Source organism: Canis lupus, chromosome 35 (genome assembly GCF_003254725.2).
Source record: "Canis lupus dingo isolate Sandy chromosome 35, ASM325472v2, whole genome shotgun sequence".
NCBI classification, from domain to species: domain Eukaryota; kingdom Metazoa; phylum Chordata; class Mammalia; order Carnivora; family Canidae; genus Canis; species Canis lupus.
In genome coordinates this window covers 3,546,693-3,563,690 of record NC_064277.1, presented here as the reverse complement: position 1 = coordinate 3,563,690, position 16,998 = coordinate 3,546,693, and the positions used below count along the sequence as shown (strand labels likewise).

At 48.8% G+C, this 16,998-nt stretch overlaps 1 protein-coding gene across 2 annotated transcripts in view; it reads left to right on the top strand.

Annotated features, from left to right (window-relative positions):
- TUBB2A (tubulin beta 2A class IIa) overlaps nt 1-16,998 on the top strand; it is a 54,935-nt gene that overhangs the window by 21,114 nt on the left and 16,823 nt on the right. The window lies entirely within an intron of this gene.

The following is a 16,998-nucleotide window of genomic DNA, read 5'->3' as shown; positions in this document are numbered from 1 at the left end:
TGCCCTAGCCCTAACCTAGCTGTTCTCAAACATGTCTGCCTCAGGGCCCCTTCACACTCCTAATAATCACCGAAGATCCCAACAAGCTTTTGTGTGTGGGGGTGATAGTCATCAAAGTTTACCATATTATTAACTGAAATTGAAGACATTTTAAAATGAGTAATTATTAACTTAAATAATCTATTACAGAATTGAAAACCCATTACATATTACCATAACTAACATTTTTGTGAAAAATAATATTTTATACAACAAAAAATAGCTTCAAGATATGAGTGGCATTGTTTTACATTTTTGCAAATCCCTTTAATGTCTGGCTTCATACGGGACGACTGGGTTTTCATAACTGCTTATGCATTCAGTCTGTTAGTATCTGTTGTGTTGGTTGAAAAACAAACAAAAGTGGCCTCACTCAGATCTGCAGTGGAGAAAAGGAGGAGTATTTTTATTCATGTTCGGATAATTGTGGGTATTCTTTGGTAGACACCAAAAACTTAACAAGTTCTAATTCCTTAAGGGTTATTTATAATGTGAACTGTGAAATGATCTCCAAAAATACTTATACTTTATTACAGGGCTCAGTAAATTTTTTCTCTAAAGAGCCAGAGAGTAATGTCTCCCACTCTGCAGGACTTGAAGTTTCCATTATAACTGCGAAGTCAGCCCGTGTAGCTCAACAGCACCCACAGTGATACAGAAGCACAGGAGTGTGGTTGTATTTCAATAAAACCCATACCTTTTTTTGAAATAAACCTTCTGTAAATAGCTGCTAACTTCTGCTTTATTACAATTAAAATCTGTTGGTCTGTCCTGCGCTTGGAATGGTGTTGACCATATTGACCATACAGAGGCCCTGAAAGGGCCTTCAGGGACCTCCAGGGGTCACTAGACCACACTCTGAGCTACTGCTGTAATATTTTTGTCACGTGGGATATTGCATTCCTTAACTGTTAAAGGCATTTTCGGTTGGATCTTCTGTTCCTCGCAGCCAAAAGCCTCCTCGCTGATCAAGTCCTAGGTAGTTTCTCAAGCCAGAAATCTGCATACCAGTTTCTATTTTGGATATTTGGATTATATTTTGGTTTGGAACCGAACCGCGTTCCCTCCCAGCTCTTGATGTGCCAGCAGTAGAGTAGACATCACAGGTTGCATGTCCGGGCCAAGAGGTCCTGAAGCAGCCCCCCAGGAGCCCTGCGGGACCCCAGAACATTGCAAAAGAGCTACGGAAAGTTTTGTGTTTTCATGGGAAGAACGGAGGTAGCCAAAGAGTCATTTTCCGGACAGGGGGTATGTTCATCACAGGTCTCCAGAGAAACAGAATCAATAGGGTATATACATACAAAGACATTTATTATAAAAAAAATTAGCTCACACGATTACGGAGACTGAGAAGTCCTGTGGTCTGGCATCCGCAAACTGGAGATTCAGGAGAGCGAATGGAGCAGTTCCAGTGTGAGTCCAAAGGCCTGAGAATCCCGGGAGCCAACGGGCGAGTCCATGTCTGAGAGCAGGAGGTAGACATCCCGCCCCGACGGTCTGGTAGGAAGCAAATGCTCCCGTCCTAGGCGCCATCCTCTTGGGGCCTCCAGTGCATTGGCTAATGCCTGCCCACGCTGGCGAGAGCTATCTGCTCTCCCAGTTAGTGTTTCAAATGCTAACCTCATCCGGAACCACCCTTCAGAAATCATGTTTAGCCATATATCTGGGCACCCCGTGGTCCAGACCAGATGACACATAAAATCAACCATCACAAGGGGACAAGGCCGGAGAGGTCAGTGTGGACTTTATAACGTGAGCCTACAGGGGCGGGGGTCTGAAATGTGTGACCCTGGAGGGCGGACACCCTGGCCCGCACCAAACGCCCTCCGCCCGCGCGGACCAGGGGGGACCTGAGACCCGAGGGTCTCCTGACCCGACCCACGCCAACCCACCCTGACTACGTTGAAGCTGTTGTTTCTGCCAAACGCAAGAGCGGCTCTGGAGATGGAAATGAAGACCAATTTCAGGAAGACTGAACATTTGTTATATGCCCATGTTGGTGCCCTACACATTCCTATTTTCCAACAATGGACATAATCGGATTCAAAAACGGAGCCACCCTGATGAAAAGCACCTCACTCTCATTTTGTTCCTATTTGGCTCTTGGTTCTTGGTGAGGATGAGCCCCGTCCGAGGCTGCTGGGGCGTTATTTTGAAGCCCCCCACGTGTGGTCCACGCGGTCAACATGTTCGCAGCTTCGGGTCTGCAGATGAACCTGTCGCGCAGAACGAGGGGTCACCGCTTTCACCTTTGCAGTGAAGAGACCTAGAGTTTGTCAAGCCTTAACCAGGCCACTTACGAGATGTCCTCCTCCTCCTGAGACTCACCCCCTGCCGTTCCGCAGGCTGCGGCTGTTTGTCGCCGAAGTCACACTTCGTTTTCATGTGTGCACTGCGCTGCCCGGGCCGTCCAATCCACGCCGCCCACCGGCTCGTGGAAACAAGGCCAGGGCCCTAGGTTCTGGGTGATTCAGGATTTTGTTACTTCCCCAGGCTCTCTTCTCCTTCCCCATATCCTAATAACAACAAACATGTACTTGGAATCTACGTTTCTCGTGACAGAGGCAAATGATTTTCCACGTTGTGCAGTTTTCTTATATATTAAGCAGCCTGCGTTCGCTTGCCTGCACGGGCCATGCCCCTTTATAAATTACTCTGATTAAAAACCAAATGGTCCACACGCTAAGGAAGGCTACCTGAAATCCCACTGCTCCAACACAGCAGTTAGTCTCGTTTTTTTTTTTACGTTAGCTTGAATCATTGTTTAACTACACAGTTATTTTACTTGCGTATCATGCTGTGTCATTAACTAAGCATTTCTCCTGTGGGCATTGCACATCGGTCTGTTATATTTATTCCACAGACGTGATAAAACATAAAAAACAATTGTATTGTGGATTTGCACAATCCTTGGCTGTTGTGAAATTCAAATATCGTCACATCTCTTTATTCTAGATTTTTCATTTATTGATTGACCCATTTAATCAACAAATATTTATGGAGCTAGGCAATGGGAAAACAAATATAAACAAGAGAGACACTGCTCCTGCCCATAAGGATATTAGTCTAGGAGGGGAGATAGATATGATCATGTGATTTTCATGCATTTACCCATCTGAGCCATGTATTCATGTTCTATTTGCACGAGCATCTAAATAGCAATGCCCTCCCCTTTTTAATAATCTTGCTAATTATGTACAAGTGGCCCCAAGTGTGGCAGCTCCGTGTGTTTTGGTTGATCGAGTTATTCCTCAGGGCTACAAAAGCAGAACCATGACCGGGATCTAGAAGACTTGCCGTCCACTTTTGTGGTTTAATCTCCAGACAGCACTCCCTTCTACTTCCTGCCACAGGATGGGTAGTCAGATAAAACGTTCTTTTGAATGAGAAAAACAATTAAGCACTGAAAATGCGGGAACAAGAAAACACAAGATAAAAATAGAACTCACCAGCCTGCTTTATGGAACACATTTTTATCTGGTGGAGTGGAAGGTAGCATTTTTACCTTATTCTGTCCTTTCTGGACTCCACCACGTTTATAAAGAGGAAGTCGGCAAAACATTAACCAGCTGTACCACTTAGGATAAAAATAAATCTGTTTCATGTGCGTCTGCCTTCGGCTCAGGTCATGATCTCAGGGTCCTGGGATCAAGCCCCAAGTCGGACTCCCTCCTTAGTGGGGAGCCTGCTCTTCCCCCGTTTGTGCTCTTTCTGTGTCAAATACATAAATAAGATCTTTAAAAAAAAAAAAAAACAGGGGATCCCTGGGTGGCTCAGCAGTTTAGCGCCTGCCTTCAGCCTCGGGTGTGATCCTGGAGTCCTGAGATCCAGTCACACATCGGGCTCCCTGCAGGGAGCCTGCTTCTTCCTCTGCCTGTGTCTCTGCCTCTCTCTGTGTCTCTCATGAATAAATAAATTTTTTTTAAAAGCAACAAACGTATTTAAACAATAACACTTAAAACCTACAAGATGAAAGGATAACTCTGTCAATTCTTGACTACTTTTTCTAATTTCAAGTTATTCATGTTTTGCCCATTGTGCAATAGATTATTTAAATTAATAATACACATTTTAATGCTTGTGTGTATATGTGTGTGTGTGTATATATGCGCCAACCACCTTCATCTGTCTATATAATATATATAGGTATGTTTTTTGCAGAATCATCTGAAAGTTGATTATAGGCTTGATAACAATTGACCCCTAAAAGTTTCAGTGTACACCTCCTAAGGACAAAGACATTCTCTTTGTGATGCCCACAATGCCATCACTACTCCCAGGAAACTTCCCATTAATTCAAGAGGGTCACCTAACATCAGGCTGCCAGCTGCAGTGTCCTGGGGTTGTGAGCTGGCTCAGCCCATCTTCCTGCTGGAACCGCCGCCAGCCCTGCTGCCTGGACGCGGAGCCGTGGCCACTGCCTGTCCAAAACTAAAAGTCTGACCTGGGGCACTGCACCGCCCAGAGACGGTGCCAACCGCCCTCATCCCCAGCTCGGGCCCCTGGCTGCTGCTGTCCTCCCACACCGAAAATTGAGCCCAGCATTGCCCTCCCCTGTGGGCTAGCCCTGCAGCGAGGCTGCCGTCCCTGGCCGTGGCCTGTGGACGGGCCGGCGTCCCTCGGCACTTCCGGTGCAGGTGCTGAGCCTTGACCGGCCTGGCCTGGCCATAGACCTTTCCGATTGTTCCCGGAGCGCAGCGCTACCGAAGCGAAATGGCTTTTAGCAGCATCACCCAGGAGCGTCAGGGTCCCTGATATTTATGTCAGGAGAGAGCTGCTCGCGAGCCAAGCGCATTTCAGCTTCTCAGTAAAGGGGCGACTGTCCTCCCCCCGCTTGGTTCCTCCCTCCTCCCTCAGCCCAAGCCTGTCTCTGGGGGAGCCTGGGGGGTGGGGGGGCCTGAGTGAGCAGCACGGCCGGAGCCTGGCGCCAGGCCGGGCGGGCGGGTGGCACAGGCACTGGCCGCCGCAGGCCTCTGCCGGGGGAGGCTCTGGAGGGCACAGGCACTCAGGACTCGGGCCCTCCCCTCCAGAAGGGAGAAGGAGCCAGCTGCAGGCACAAAACGCCCAGGAGAGGCGGAAAGGGCAGGGGAGTGAGTGAGGGCAGAAAGCTTCTGGACGCTTCAAACCCGCACTGCGAACAGAATCCCGCGGGGAGCCTTGGGCCTTGCTGCCTCACACCCTGAGCACCCCGCCCTTGGTCGGTGAGGGCTAGCGGGGGTCCCCCCTTCCTCCCCTGCCTGCAGCCGGTCCTGGAGGCTGGGTGCTGGTTACCTAGGAAACCGGAATGGCAAACTCCAGCAACCGCGCTGTCAGCCGGCTCCGGATGCAACTGCGGAGTTGTTCGCTGGCATCGCACGCTGCCCGGCCCTTTCCTTACGGCCTCTGAACCGGTGTCTTCACCTCCACAAGCTCATCTCCGCCTCCTGTGTGTGTGCATGCAGGTGTGCGCGTGCACGCGTGTGTGTGTGCGGGTGTGCATGTGTGCAGATGTGCATGTGTGCGGGTGTGCAGGCATGTGTACGGGTGTGCATGTGTGCGTGCATGTGTGTGGGTGTGCAGGTGTGCATCCGTGCGTGCATGTGTGCGGGTGAGTGCCTTGATTGATGGTACTATCCGACCGGCGTGGCTCTCCCTCGTGCCTACTCACCTGGCAGACACTTCACCGCACAGCTGCCTCCGAGGAGCTGGGCTAGAAGCTGCTCTGGTAACGAATGAGACGTTAATTCAATTTCTGTGACTGCGGTGGTATTTAACAGCTAATCAGAAAGTGTGGTATGTGGCCCTGGAGGATAAATCTCTTGTGAATTGAAAAATCATTTAAAATGCAAATACTTCTAGTTTGGGCACCTCTGTAAATCCGAGATGTTTTAAACACAATGTCTTTGATGCAACGTCAACCGGGCAGCTGCCTGGCAGGGGTGCGAAGGGCCGGTCACCAGCACCCCCTTTCCCTTGGCTGGAATTCAGACCGAGTGAAGGATGGGTGTGGGCTGGACACGGCCACAGCAAAACGGCAGCATTATTACAGATAAAACCATATTATTGACCGGGTGGCAACAATGGGCCCTTTGCTGCTGCGCCTCAGAACTGGAAAGCCTCCACGCGCCCCCAGGCTGGGCCTCCTCCCGAGCCTGGGCCTCCCCTGAGCCTGGGCCTCCCCTGGGCCTAGGCCTCCCCTCCACCCCCTCCAGCCTGCTCCCCCTCAGCCTGGGCCTGGCACCCAAGGCCACACCGCCCACCCCCCCACTCCACCCCACCCCACCCCCGCAGGGTGCTGCCTCGGGGCTGGACAGCGTGGTGGGGGCTGGGATCACGTGTTGCATTCAGGACTCCAGAGGATTCAAAACTAGAAGTTTCCAATTGAATTAAGGAAGTGAACTCCCCCCTCAGGACCCTGAGGCTCCCTGTGGTTGGGCTCCGGAGGATGAGATGCTCTCAGCCACAGGCCTCATCCTTCCTGGGGAACCTGTTGCAGGCGAGGGGGTGGAGCAGAGCTTCAGCACCCTTGCCTCAATTTGGGATGTCCCTGGAGGGTCATCAGCGCCCCCGGGCATCCCGGGGGAGGGGCACAGCCCCTCAGTCCGGCTCCTGGGTTCTCCAGTGTGCTTCCGGTGCAAATCTCTCCGAATTTGTTTCCTGAGAGACCAACGGGAGACCAGGAATTCTCAAGTAGATCATGCCTTCAGATGGTAAGGAGGTGATAGACTCCACCGTACAGAACTAGAGCTGGACTCACAGTCTTCTGTCATTTTCTTCATATATTTATATGATCATATTTCTCCCCAGTTGTTTTTTTTTCTACGCCCACTTCTCTGTGGAGCTCTTATTCATCTGCTGTTGGCCCTCTGGCTAGCCCTCTAGTTTTTTAATCAAGTTCTCTCCTGTTTTCCATCCCCCACCCTTCTTTCCTATAATTTTTAGATTTGCTTGACTTTATCTTCCAACGTCTCAACTGAGTCTTTAATTATGCTCTTATATTTTTTTAATTTCTAAGAATCTTTCTCAATTCCTTAATTTCACTTAATTTAATTTTAAATATTTTATGTATTTATTCATGAGAGACAGAGAGAGAGAGGCAGAGACAGAGGGAGAAGCAGGCTCCACGCAGAGAGTCCGACGTAGGACTCAATCCCGGGACTCCAGGATCACACCCTGGGTCGAAGGCAAACGCTCAACCACTGAGCCACCCAGGCGTCCCTAATTTTATTTTTAACGTGCTCTGTTCTTATTTCACAGATACACTCTCATCTCTTCTCTGAGGAAGTCCATGAGATTTTTGAAGGATGTTTTCTTTTCCCTTCATAATCTTCTTCATGCTTCTTTCATTCTTCTTAATCTTTGTTTGCTTGTTTGAGCCTCTGTCTTCCAGGTATCTAGTCATCTTCAGTTGTGTGTTCACTTTTTTTTTTTTAAGATTTTATTTATTTATTTGAGAGAGAGAGAGAGAGAGAGAGAGCATGGGGACCAGTGCAGAGGGAGAGGGAGAAGCAGACTCCTCAATGAGCAGCGAGCCCAACGTGAGGCCTGATCCCAGGACCCCAAGATCATGACCTGAGCTGAAGGCAGATGCTTAACCGACTGAGCCACCCAGGGGACCCTGTGCTCTTTTTTTAAGGAAGAGACACTAAGAAACTATTTGGGATCTCTGGGTTCATGCATAGAGCTTTTTGAGCATGGGATTCATTGGGTGAATTATGGGCAATCTGTCTGGTTATTTGCTTAGGGAACCATCAGTGACAGTGAATATTTGCTCTGTGATGGTGAAATCTTGTGTGTCAACTCGGTTAAGCTATGGAATCCAGCTCTTCAGTCAAAGACTAGTCTAGATGTTGCAGAACAGGTATTTCATATACACGATTCACATGTGCAATCAGTTTACTTACATTTTATTAACAGACTACCTTTCGTAATAGGGATGAGCCTCGTCCAAATGGTTGAAGGCCTTGAGAGCAAAAACTGGGGTTTCCCAGAGATGAATCCCTTCAAGACTCTGACATGGTAACCCTGCTTGAGTTTCTAGCATGTGGGCCTGCCCTACAGATTTCAGGCTTTACTGGTTCTGTTTCTAGAGAAACTGACTGATACGTACTCTTTTATAGTGTGATTTTGCCACTCTATCAATCAGGAGGTGGAGTCTATTTCTCCACCTCTTGACTCTGGGTTTGGCTCCCTGGTTTGCTTTTGCCAATGGAACATTAGCAAGTATGGTACAAGGAAGCGTAGGAAAAGCACTTATGGATTATGGCTTGCCCTTTTCTGCCACTGGGGACCCTTTTGCCACCATATAAACAAGCAGGATTAATCTGATGGATGATGAAAGATACATGGCTTTTCCAGCTGACATCAAGCCAACTGCCAGACATGACAGTGAGCTCCTCACTAGACCAACAAGCCTGCCAACCAACTGACATGTGAGTGAAGCTACCCTAGAACATCAAACCCCAAATGAACTGGCCTGTAACAAAACCACTCAGCCAACCCTCAAACCTATAATTAATAATACAAATTTTGTCCTAATCCACAGAATATGGGGGTGGATTTTTATGCAGCAAAAGATAGCGTATATAATCATTATTATGACATCTTCTTGAAATGATCTTATAGCCCAGATTATCCCACCAATATTTGCTTCTTCTGCTGCCTGGCTGCCAGCATTCTAATTGCTGAGTAGAAGGCTGGAGTTTTCAGCATTCATAATGTAAATATTCACTTAATCTGCTGAATAAAATATGGCCAACTAGAGGACACAGTATGCCTTAAAGGACACAAAGTGTCCACACAGAAGACTGCCCTCACTTCTGACAACAGGTGCAAATTCAAGGGGCCCCCCAAAACCAACCTCACTTTTAATATTGCCAGAAGGATTCATAGAACTCACCGACAGCTCTTATGCCCGTGGTTATGGTTTATTATGGGGAAAGTATATAGATTAAAATCAGCCAAGAGAGGAGACACTTGAGAAAGAGTCCCAGAAGGTCTGCATGCAGAGATTCCAGTTGTCCCATCCCCATGGAGTCAAGGACAATGTTAATTCCCAGCATCTCTGTATGACAACGTCCGCAGAGGATTGCCAACCGAAGGAAGTTCACCTGAACCAGTGGTGTCCAGAATTTTTATTGAGGCTTTTATCTCCAGCCACCAGGGACACATACTCCCTACATGACCAACCTTTAGTTTCCAGTCCTTCCTGGAGGTTATCTGATAACCTCAGTTTCTAGTTGCCGGGAAATCAAAACTAGTACAAAGCCTCTATCATGAAGCACATTGACATTGTGGCCAAAGCCCTCAGGCAAATAAAGATGCTCCTATTAGACATTCCAGGGGCCTAGAAATCACCTCCCGGAAGCAAAGAGCAGAGGCCAGACCTCTCTTTGGATACGTGGCACCTCTTGGCTTCTGGGCAAGACTCTGTTAACAGCAAAATAATCACCTTTGTCTGGGGATCCGTAATTAATATAGTATTTACTAGACAAAGCAATAGTAACCAACTAATCAATTCACCCTAGAAAGCCATGACATAGATATTCACATTTTTGTACTAGGTTGATTACTCTTTTCCCGTCTTTTTATGTTGTTATTTGTATCTTACCATACACTTATGTAGAACTATTTAGCACAAAAATTAGCTGATGGTTAGTTAAATCAAGTTGTTCCCCCCAAGCAAGTCATTTTATTAATCCTGATAAGGCTTTAACTCAATTTCTCAATATATTCAGTTACGAATATCAGTATTACCGGAAGACCTGTTTACGTTAGATGGTTGAATGTCATCAACAAGGCCAGTGCTACCGCGTATCACAGCATGGCAACCTGAAGAGGAAGAGTCAAAGGATGTGCCACGTGACCAGAGCCCTACTGAATCCTTAATAATTAGTCCAGCCCATCACCATATCTTACGGCTTCTCCCTCCGTCGTGCCGCTCAATCTGTAGGCTTTCGTTCGACCTTCTCAAGGTTCCAAAGGCAAGAGTAGCCCACCAACGTGGACGCCACCTTTTAAGGCATCTGGTATAATTGAGCTAAGAGACAATACCATTCCTTGCTCTGAGTCTCTCAAGTCACCAATTTAATAGTGCATTTCCTTCACTGCATAAACCATTTATTCATTCCTTTATCCTCATCTACCATTCCTCCCTCTCCACATTTACCATTCTAATTTGACCATTTCCACCTGTTTTGGGGAAAGGATGTCAGGTTTGGCTACTGTGCTGGTCTCGATTGCCATTAGCAATACTAGTCTAGCAAGTACCTCCTGCTCAATCAACTCTCATTTCTATATAGGTATAGAAATGGGCTGTAGGTACAGAAATAGTGTACTTTCTGGACCTCAAGGCCATGTAGCTGCATTCACTGTTAACCTCAGTTTTCTAAAAGGAGATAAAGGCACCACCCACTCCATCAGGCCCTTAGTAATTCTGACAGATTTAAGGGTATAGTGATAGTTTCTTGCTTAGAGATCATCCCTGCTACCGGCATCTGTGGTTGTTGTTCTGATCCCCGGACCACTGCATCAGGTAGGAAAAAAGAAAGCAGATGTTACATGGGGAAGAATTGTAGAGTAATCGCATCCTCTCCCAGACCACTCCCCAGATCCCTTAGGAAAATGGAGAGATCCATCTAATGTGGACACTTCATTGGTGCCCTTCATGTTGCGTGTGAGCCCAAACTCATGAAGGCCTGTATACCAGCCCTTCATGCCTTAATCATTGCCTGTTCTAGTCATCTTCAAACTCTCAGGATGAAAGTCTGTTCCTTAAGCTGAAGAAATATGACTTGATGGTCCAAATTTGTACAATGGCTTCCAGTCCAGTCCCTTTATGGTTTGGAGCATTCACCTCCACCACCAGGTATGCACAATCCAATCCAGAGCAAGTGTCTATTAGAGCAGGAATGCAGTTGTAGTGTCTAGGGGCTACCCCACATGAGCCGGATTTGACAGCTGTGTGTATGGCTTCCCCCTGGAGGCTGCCCCAGAACCACCTGAAGCCTCTATCTTTCTTGTGGGCAGACTATACAGTTGGTATTTTGTGCCTTGGGAGGGATATGTTTAAACATAGCCCATCTCTACATTGCTATAGGACCTACCCATCCACTTATCCCATAGACTCAGGAGACCACTTCAATGATTCCCACTTGCCAATTCCAAACACTTCTGATCAACCAGGAGGAGGTTCTTCTCATGGGCACTGACATGTCCCATTTTAATGTACCCCTCAAATTCCCATCGTGATTTTCCTAGGGCTGTGTCCTATATGGGTATCCCTTAATAGGCCAGCTTTCCACAGTCTATTTGCCTGACCCCACAGCGCAGCCGTTGGTCACCGCCAGGAGTCAAAACCCAAACACAGAGGCAAATAGCATGCATTCCAGCCCACTGAACTGAATCGTTTCTACCTTCCTCAATAAGAGTGGCAGCTTTCCAAACAGGATGCTTGGAAATGTTCATTTGGGAATTGCTATCCATAAACCCAAGCAGCTCTTTGTTGGTCAATGGAGAATTGTTTATATGGCAACATCCAAGTGGCCATAGGGTCCAGCAGTGGGTCAGATGTTTCCAAAGTCAATCCTAGAGGAGAAGGAGCTCCCGGCTCATGAGTACTTCTCCTTGGATTCCCTTGGTACCATTCCCTAATAAATGCTTTCTTTTATATTATAGAACACTTCTCAGCACTCCCTTCCCCATTACAGTACTTTTTTTTATATTACCCAAGACATTATGGGTATTTCAAGATTATTTTATGTCTTTCAGTCATAGGAAAAATTTCAATTAATGTCAAATAGCGAGCTAGTAGTTGTCATTCAAGTGGGAACGTTCTGGAATTTTCAAATGGAAATCCCAATGGTAACTGCTGGTTGGCACTCACAGGCTTTTGTCAGGAGCCCCGGTCTGCACCCCACACCCCACACAGTGTTATTGTACAGACAATATGTCTGTATCGTCACCCCATTCAAATGAACAACAGCCCACATCGTGTGAGCTCAGGCAATGTTATTGACTTCCGTTGGTTGTCTACTTAATAATGGCTGAAGGGTGGCTTGACATGACTTCCATTGCATAATACTAGGGTAGGGGAAGCGTTCCCCAATTAGACAAATATTCACCCCCTAATATATTCAGGTAAAGGAGATACAACTCCACACAGTCTCTTCAAACATTTCAGTCTTCATCCAAACTTTCACCTGAGTCCCACCGACAGTGTCATTCCATGTCCCCCCAATCTAACTGCAACCCCTGTTAGGACTTCACCAGCTGTGGCATCATGGGGCACGAGGCTCTCATGTCAGGGAGTCCCAGAAATATCATTCTTAGACTCCCTGACCATTTTACTCACTCATGTGTACATGCCCTTGGGTCCCTAGTTGCGGATTGGGACTTCTGTCAATCTTTAACATGATTAGATTGTGGGACCATCACCTCAGGCAACTCTAGAGTGGCTTTCCCATGTTCATCTTTGCCATAAAGCAGATTTGCTTAAAGCTTTTTGATGTGGGGCAGGGGGTGGGGCAGGCAGCAGACAGGTTCTCATCAGTCTGTCCAACTTCTGAGAGTGCTTCAATGAGACCTTTATTCTGATCCCATCAGTGTCTGCTGTGCTTATCCAATAACTGTTTAAAGGTTTCCATCCTGGGATGAGTCTCTTGACTCTCTTCTTCACCTCCCGCTGCCACTATCTTGCAAATCTTGGCCATCTGTGATTTCAGCTTCACTATCTCCTTTGGTGGCAGCTCTGAGATAACTCAGAACAGCCTGATTCCAAGCTTGGCTCAGCCTCCAGATCCACCCAACACTTTACCTTTCATTTCAGTTATTACAGATAACAACAACCAAGAGATTGATATTTGCTCATTTCTTGTTACTTTGCTTTTCCTTATGTATCCATACTCCTTAGGAGTTGGAGCCAACATTTCTCTTGGTGACTTTTAAAATATATATATTGAATTAATTAATTTATTTGAGAAAAAGAGAGCAAGGGGTGGGGAACAGAGGGAAAGGAACAAGTAGACTCCACACTGCATGTGGAGCCTGGCATGGGACTTAGTCCCATGACTCTGAGATCACGATCTGAGCTGAATTCAAGCGTTGGATGCTTAACCAATTGATCCACTCAGATGCCCCTCTTTTGGCAACTTTTATCTCCAACGACTAATGGCAGCATAGATCCCCTCCTGTATCCAAGGGTCACTTCAGAAGCAAAGGTTCACCATCCCCCACTCACTCATCCTCCTCTTCTTGAGCCATATGTTTCAGTGAGTCAGAGTCAGGCTAGTGAATCCCACTTCTGACACAAACTGGGAAGCATTTGGGCCAACTGTGAAGTCGGAGGGAATAGTCTTTAAAAGCATCTCTACTTTGTTGTGCCCAAGATTGCGAATCCGAGAAACCACCAAGGAGCCGACACCGATGCAAGTGCACGAGGGTTTATTAGCAAGCTCCAGCTTGGGTCCAAGTATACCCGACACAGCGGAGCAGGGACTTGGACCCCGAGGTGGGTTACAGCTGGGTTTTTTATAGGCTGGTCTAGGGGATTTTCAGAAGGGATGGAGGAATTTCTCAAGTTCTGTTTACATTCTGATATGGGGCTTAAGGGCATTGAGCTCTGTTCTCATTCTAATATGGGACTTTCTACTACGGGCGTGGGCTCAGTTGTCTTTCTGATATGGGATTCCCTGCCAAGGACATTCTGCAGTTTTTCCTATAAAGTTCAGCTCTTATTCAGGGGCCGAAGATGGCTGTACTTGTGCTAATGCTAAACTTTAGGTGGGATGGCCTTGATTTTTCTCAGCCTCCACAAATTCTTCTTTTTTTAAAGATTTTATTTATTTGAGAGAGAGAGAGAGAACCAGTGGTGGGGAGGGGCAGAGGGAGAGGGAGAAGCAGATTCCCCACTAACCAGGGAGCCTGATGCAGGGCTTCATCCCAGGACCCTGAGATTATGACCTGAGCACAAAGCAGACACTTAACCAACTGAGCTACCCAGGCCCCCCAAGAACATTCCTGCTTCTGACCTCAGCTGCAAGGTCAAGGGTCTCCAGGGCAGCCTGGGCGGTTCAGTGGTTTAGCGCTGCCTTCAGCCCAGGGTGTGGTCCTAGAGACCCCGGGATCGAGTCCCAGGTTGGGGTTCCCAGCATGGAGCCTCCTTCTCCCTCTGCCTGTGTCTCTGCCTCTCTCTCTCTCTCTCTCTCTCTCTCTCTCTCATGTCTCTCATGAATAAATAAATAAAATTAAAAAAAAAAAAGGTCAAGGGTCTCCAAAATTACCCTTAGATTTGATAATTCACTGGGGGGACTCACAGAACTTGCTGAAAGCTCTTATATTCACAGTTACAGATTTGTTTTTATAGGTAACATTTATAAAAGATATAAATTAAATTGGTCAAGGAAGAGTACCCGGGGCCGAGTCGGGAGGGCTATGTAGACAGTTCCTGTTGTCCTCCCGTGGAGTCAAGACCTGTTACTTTCACTGCATTGATGTGTGAAATGTGCAGGGAGTGTCACCGACCAGGGAAGCTCCTCTGAGCTTCAGTGTTCTGTTTTTATTGTGCCTCATGTGCATGTTTGTGGGTGTCCCAGACCACACATCCCAACTCTATCCCCCCATCTTCACATGCATTTTCCACGTGGTTCTAGAGGCACATACTGCAGGCATGGCCTGCCCTCCAGGACACTCAGGGAGAAAGACTTATACACACACTAGACATGAGCTAGAGCAGTTTGGGCAGGAAATTCAGACATCCTAGATTTGGGACGTGTTCTAAAAGAGGGGTGCAAGCTTTGGGTGGGTCTACATTGTCTACCAGAGAGAGCAGTATGGAAAAAAAAAAGTCTATAGTTGGGATAGATCAAATTATTGAGCTAATCTTTTTTTAAATTTTTATTTATTTATTTTTTATTGAGCTAATCTTATTAGCCCATAGCAAATCTTTAGCCAGACTGCCTGCTTTTATCACCATAGCTATATTCTCCTCTCTGATTTCATTTTTTCCAGCGCCTTTTTGATCCAAAAAGGTTTTCAAAAGCATGTTACACCTATAAGCCTGGATGTGGAACCCCAGCCCCTGACAGGCTTTCCTTTCCTTCTTTGCCAGGTTATCAAGAGGCCCTAGAACAAGGGGCTCGGAGTTTGGAGGACTCTCAGAAGGCTTGATTGCTACAGCAGATTGCACGTGGACAATCTCCGCACCTGGAGCTGCAGCTATGTGGGCCCCTCGGCAAGTGTGCCAGAACTCCTACATTTTCTATGTTCTGCTTCTGGAAAAGAGCGTAACTATAGACACTGTTACCAAAGACACCAACACCACAGAACTATAGGAAAGTCCAGTGAATAGACCTCAACAGTTGTCTGGCATTGGACATGATTCTGGCTTCCCGAAGGGGCACCTGGGCAGGGTTCAGAAGTAACCACTGTGCCTGAGCTCCCATAAATGTCTCTGCCCGCCCCCCCAGAAATATCCAGTGCAAACCAGGAAATCCATCAGGTTGCCACTGTCATCTCCATTCTGCCACGAAGGATGCTTCAAGCCCAACATCTCAGAGGCGGCTCAACTACTCCCCTCAAGCTTCAAATTCTGGTTTTACTGCCTCATTTAACCCTTGATGGTTATTCTTTTTAGTATATTCCTAAGTATGCCTCTTATGACACCCCTGATTTTGAAGACCCTCCAACACCTGTCGGTCTGAGGCCCGCCCAGCCGATGGTAACAGTGGGTCCTTCAGAGCCAGTGAGAACATGGAAGGCAGCCCACCCCTGCGGCCCAACCAACACCAACCTCAGGATGACTGTTACTCCGACCCCACAGCGTTCACACACTGTACCTAAGAAACCATGGAGGTGACGACCAGGCGATCACAGATGCCCACTCCCCCCTCTCCTTTGCTTCACCCAACTGTAGGCAGGTTTTCCTCGGCCCACAGCCCATATTTTGGCTTGCACCGAGCTTAAACAAGCGCCTAGGGGAGCACTGCCCCCCTCACCTGTCCAGTCTGAGAACCTGCTGACCTGCTGACCAGGAGGCAACGCTGCGGCTGGGCCACCTGATTCTGCACCTGCTCCCACCAGCTCCGTCCCTGCCCAGTCCCTGCTGGTCCGCCAGCCTCGGCCTGTAAAAGAAGAGCCTGTTCTGACGGGTGACTGACACCTGCCACTTCTCAGACCGGAACCCCACGGCTTTGCCCTACCAGGACGCCGCAGAGCCCAGCCCCGCTGTGGCTGGCGCTGCCTGTGGCGGGGGGTGGGGGGGGAAGGGGGGGGCGCGAGGCCGCGGCTCTCCCAGGCCCTGGCGCCCCCCTGCCCCTGCCTCCCCCGCACCCTGCACGTTCACACGCCGCTGGGCCACCGGCCCCCCGGTGCTGCCTCTCCTCCCGCCCCCCTCCGGCCCCCTTCCCTCTCCCCTTTCGCCCTTCCCCCCCACCCTGTAGGGCTGCCGCTCCTCCCGCCCCTCCCTCCTCACCCCTGCCCCCTCCCTTTACCTTCTCCCCTGATACTAGCCCCCCGCCAAAGGCTGCCGCTACCACCTCCTTCCCCCTCCCCCCTCCTCCACCACCCTGTAGGGCTGCCGTTCATCCCGCCCCTCCCTCCTCACCCCTACCCCCTCCCCTCTCCCACAACAGGGCCCCCTCGGGGCTGCCGCTCCCCCCCCCCGCCCCCTCTCCCCACCCCCCTCCCCTGCTCTCTCCCCCCCACCCCCTTCCTCTGACACGGTCCCGCAGGGCTGCCGCTCCCCCTCTCCTCTCCCCCCTCCACCTCCCTTCTTCCCCCCTTCCCTTCTCCCCCCCAGTGGAGCTGCCACTCCTCCCGCCCCCTGCCCTCTACCCCCTCCCTCCTTACCCCGGCCCCCTCCCCTGTCCCCTCTCCCCCCCCCCCCCCCCCCCCGCGGGGACAGGGCGACCCGCCCGCTGCTGTCCGAGGTCGGGCTGCTGCCTGCAGGGCTGGGTGGGGTTTGCACCCCGAGCAGGAGCACGC